This window comes from Galeopterus variegatus, unplaced genomic scaffold (genome assembly GCF_000696425.1).
Source record: "Galeopterus variegatus unplaced genomic scaffold, G_variegatus-3.0.2 Scaffold2347, whole genome shotgun sequence".
Lineage (NCBI taxonomy): Eukaryota > Metazoa > Chordata > Mammalia > Dermoptera > Cynocephalidae > Galeopterus > Galeopterus variegatus.
In genome coordinates, this window is record NW_007728458.1 from 160,417 (window position 1) to 165,980 (window position 5,564).

Sequence of the window (5,564 nt, forward strand, 5' to 3'; positions counted from 1 at the left end):
CAGCTTTGTTATAGCCACCAAAGTAAGGTACAGAGAAGGTAGTTATAGGAAGATTTTTAAAAGGAGGAAGACATTTCACAAATATTCAGCCATTTTCTTAGTGACATGAAGTCAAAATTGGGGAAAAGTAAAAAGCTTCATATGCATAGAACCAAGAAAAAAGTAGACGAGATGACAGATGGTTTTGTCAAGTTTTTGGAGAACTTGAAACAGGTCAGAGATGAGTAAAGAATATTCATCATGAATGACAAAAACTGAGGCTCTGAGAAATGAGGTGACTTCAGCAGAAGAGAACAAAAATAAATAAGAGTACTGAAACCTCATTCACTTCAAAGTGCATTTCATTCCCACTGGACTGTGCTGACTAATGTAATGTTCATCATGGTTTCCTGGCTGTAGAGAGAAGGTGTTTGGAACAGTTTTAACTTGAGAAAAGTGTTGGCAATTATTGAACTAGGGGATTTCATGAACAGGTCCTTGTTGATGTGCCACCCTGGAAATGGAGTGGAGTAAAGAAATGAAACAGAATAAAAAGAAAACAAAGGTGCGAGGACAGAAAAGCAGGAGATTGAGGAAGTAGAGAGGAGCGTTCAGTAAGCTCGGTTTCAATAAAACAAAAGCTGGAGGAAGCCATGTGATGATAGTCTCTGGGCTTCCAGTTTTGTGGTCCAGCTCTCATCCAGCCGTCTTCTGATTTCTTCCTACCCTCTTCACTATTGTCTTGAATGACACATGTGATATGGCCTTCTTAGTTCACAGGACCTTTAAGATAGTTTAGCTGTGACGTTACCCCCACTTATTTAAATATGCTAAGTGGGTCTGAGAGTAGTACTTGACTGCCACCCTCTCCAGAGTTCTGAATTTGACCCTCCGTGGTCCTCAAGCTGGCTCTCCGTACTGAGAGGACTCCACAAACTGTTGTATTTCAGTAAAGTACCACGCTGACATAAGGCTTGACTGCCACCCTCTCCAGAGTTCTGAATTTGACCCTCCGTGGTCCTCAAGCTGGCTCTCAGTGCTGAGAGGACTCCACAAACTGTTGTATTTCAGTAAAGTACCACGCTGACATAAGTGTGCCAAAGATTTTTTTTAATGGTTCCTATCATTGAATATTAAAATATTTAAACAAAGCAACTTAGCAGTTTCCATGTATTCATTTAGTACTCAGAATTTGGTTTTATATTTATTGTCCAATTTACTTTTGATGCTATATATGCTCTCTGGGGTACCTAAATTAATAATGCCTGTGTGTGCTTTTGCATGAACTTTAGAAGCAATAGCATAGCAATCCAAACACTAGTCTGTCTCACACACACAATGCCAGCTCCATGGGGATGTCACTTTAGGAATGTTTGGGCCACCAGCTCGGTAAGAGACCTAACCACACTAGGGGCTTTAGGTGAATTCTTCCTACCTATTTTGCTCAGACTGAGATTTATTTTTGTAATATGATGCTGTCATCACTATTGTCATCGAAAAGACGTATAAGGAGATTATTAACATTATTGTTTGTCAGACTTCTATATTAATTTTCCTTGAGATGGTATAGCTTCAGCTGAGGAATGGAATTATATTTTGCCTTGTCTCCAGAAATACTTTTAAATTAGAATTGATGTTTGAGCTACATGACTTTTCACTGCTGATGTAATTTAGTTTTTTATCTGAATGTTTGATAAGTAGCAATATGGCTCTATTATTCTAGTTACAAATCCATTAAGCTCTCCCCTATAAAGCTGTTGCATTACCAACAGCCTTTTTTATGCCAAAGAAAATCATGGAAATAGATTATCTTATTCGGAATGCCTGCACCTATTTCTGAATAGGTCTCCTATGCATGAGAAGTTGCAGTGGTTAGGATAAAGAAAATTGGGGGGGAAATGATTGATTTGTTCAATTCACTGAAATTTTTATGTTACATGCCAGGCTATGACATGAATACATCTGTCTCATAAACACACCTTGACTTTCTGGATTTGGGCTTCCTCATCGGTAAAATTATACAGTTACACTAGTGACTTTTAAAGCCTAGTTCCCCCAAGAACATTCTATTATTTTGCTCAGGTAGAAGATATTTCCAAAGATTTTACTTCTTATATTAATAATTGGGCTTGAGCCCTTTGCAGAAGACAATGAATTATTGCTGCAGGTTTTAGATCTGTGAAATAAATTACTTTGAAAGGTGTTTATATTGTCTATACTTTTATATGTATATATGTTAGTCCTGCATTGGCGCAACTGATCTAATCCGTTATGCTTGTATTTATGTGAAGTTGTCTGAGTATAAGTGGTTGTTCTTTGGGTCACTGTGTTGACTGAAAAGCAGTGGTCATCCTGGGTATCTAGTTCATCTGTTATATTCCATGATAGTCCATAGGAATCATGTATCTGTCTTATTCTAATATCACAACTCTCTATTTTTAAAAAAAGGAGCATACTAGAATCCTTCATATAACACAGCTTGTAATGATTCAGACATGGATATTATAAAGGTCAATTTATCCCTGGATATTAAGTGGTGTATGAGAATTCCATGGAGTTATATTATTAAAAACTTATGAGACTGAAGAAAACTACAGTAGGTTCTCTTGAGTAAAACAAGAAATAGAGATTGACTTAATAACAAACATAGGAGCTTTTCTGTCATTTGAGTATTTTCTTCCCATGAACTTTAATTTTGATTGTTGATTTGGTTGATGGTAAAGACAATTTTTTAAATAAATAAATTGAAACATTGAGGTTCTCATAGCAGAACTGTGTCTCCCAATAGGTAGTGTTTATCTGTTTCCTTATCAGTTACCTCTCAAGAAATAAAACTGTATAAAACTTTGAGCTAAAAGCAGCAATAAGGAAAATGCTTCTCAAGAAATGATGCAGAGATTTATATGGTTATCTTCAGTAATTGCTCTGGGGATTTGTGCATGTAAATCCCCAAATGCCAGGACTGTAAGACTTTCCATTAGCACGCTACCAGCCCATTCTAAGACAACTTCCACACAAATGATACCACCCAGGAGATTTTCCCTAAGAGAGCTGTAAAGATTCTTTGAGGTTGTTTGCATTTCAAAAGAAATTCATTTAAATCGTGAATCTTTTGTCTATCCTTATGTCACCCCCTTTATGTTCAGTTGGGAACAATTTGTCTGTTCTCTTAGAAACTTTTGCTAGTTATCGTATTAACTAAATTTCCAAGTCACTGCAGGACATTGCTTTGGTTTTGCCTTTAGCAATAAATTTATATTTGAATTTGTTACAGCAACGGAACAGGAAAGCTTGCACAATTTTAATTATTGATGTCACTTGGGACATGTTCTATTATGTTTTATTTTTAAGGTTCAAAATGTTTAACAGAACCTTAATAAAAAGAAACAATTTTGGAGGGATCATGAGCTGATGGCAGGCTTAAGCAGTCATCAGTACAGACAAGTCCAAAATAATAACTAAGAGTTGGAATACAAATGACATTAATTGACCTTAAATATCTAATAACAAAAATGGGAAGAAATAACTTTTTCATCATAGTAAACCATTTTGTGTTAGAATTTTATGACCACTTCCTTTAGACTTAACCACTATACATTCTAAAGGGAGGAGATGGCCACCCTGTCTCCTCATCTCCTGCCTTTTTAAGGAAACCACACTAAATTAATTTACTGCCAAAGGACAGGCCTTCCGTCTTAAAAAAAAAAAAAAAGGCTAAGAGAAAAAATAAAACAGGGAAAGGTCAAGCTAGTGGTCACTTCACTAATGTTTCAGTGTCTTCACTTCGTGGTATTCATATATTCCAAAACGTATCTTTTCCCCCTACAATATGGTATTAATTTGTAAGAGAAAAAATAAAACAGGGAAAGGTCAAGCTAGTGGTCACTTCACTAATGTTTCAGTGTTTTCACTTCGTGGTATTCATATATTCCAAAACGTATCTTTTCCCCCTACAATATGGTATTAATTTACAAATTCAAAAGAAATATGTGAATTTTTGGAACAATAATTAACATGGGAAAATGCTCCAAAATGGTCATACTAAGATTCATGTTATAAAAGCAGATTTCAAATTTCTTTTCTCTCTTCATTTGCTTCATTATCATTCAAAATATAATCCAGAACAACTGGTATGTAGAGTCTCCAAATCTCCAACACTTTGTTACTTCTCTCAGTGCAGAGTTCAGTCTCCAACTCTCTTATTTCTCTCAGTACAGTTAAAATCTACAAATCTCTAACTCGCTTTTACTCTAAGTACACCATATCTCTAAATACTATATCATAGTATTTTACATGTTTATGTTCATGGAATACACAATTTCTTTCTGTACCTGAGATCACTCCATTTTTTTTATTCCGGTCCATCAGCAACTCAAGTTCTATTTCACTGCCTCACTTTTGACACAGTTTAGCTCAGTGCCAGACCTATTTTTGCATTGAAACTAATATTCAGAACAATAAACATATAACGCTTAACACTCCAACTTACCCATTCTGTGTCCTCTTCCATCTTCCCTCTTAAAGATTTCTGAAGTAATACTTTGATCTATGGTGAAATGTTAACAGAATTCTCTGCCTAAGAAATTCAGAAGTTTAACTGGGTAGGGACACACTAATCCAATCTATCAAATGGCACTTTAGGAGCAATAATAAGAACTATGTAAAATCATAAAATCCATGTAAACTCCAAATCTAAGAAAATTGCATGTTAGTTTATGTGTTTCTTCTGTGTAGAACTGACCTATGAATACATTTGTCTTATATCTACATGAAATACAGAGAATCTGAATTATTAGACCTGAAGAAAATGTCATATTAATACCACATTTTTGTACTTCAAGCAGTTAAAATAAGGTTGCTAACTGTAACTGTAAAACATAATGTAAATATTCTTAATTTTCAAAAATATAGATATGAGAATTTTATTGTCCCCATTTACAATTATTTTGTGATTTACGTATAATCAGAACATTCCCCCAAACTGCTCTGGCTATAGATATAGTAGATTAACAGACTCATTAAAATGAGAGGCCAGTACTTTGGCATGAGAATTTCATCAGCATAGTCAGTTTTTAATTTTTTCGGTCTAGTTTTATGCTTGAAAGAAGCATTTTAAAAGAATTCTATGTTAATACGGGGGTAATTAGGTTTCTTTTCACACTTTTTACTAAAAGGCTATATCCTTTCAGCAGAGTGTTTCAACTCCTTGAACTCTAAAAATACTATACTGTTTGATTTACAAAAGGTTATCAAATTATTTCACCTCACTACACTTTTTTTTATCCAATCATTATATATCTCAACTATTGTTACAACCTTTTGGAGCCTGTTTGACCTTTTATGATTTTATTTCCTTATCCACTATTTGGTTTACTTTCTAGTAATTTCATGAAAAGGAAGAAATTGGTTTGCAAAAATTTTAATTCTCAAGCCAGTCACAAAAGGACAAACATTATACAATTCCACTACATGAGATTCCTAGAGTAGTCAAATATATAAAGACAGAAATCAGAATGGTGGTGCCAGCAGCTAAGGAGAGGGGAGAATGAGTTATTTTTTAATGGCATATCTTTCAGTTTTGGAAG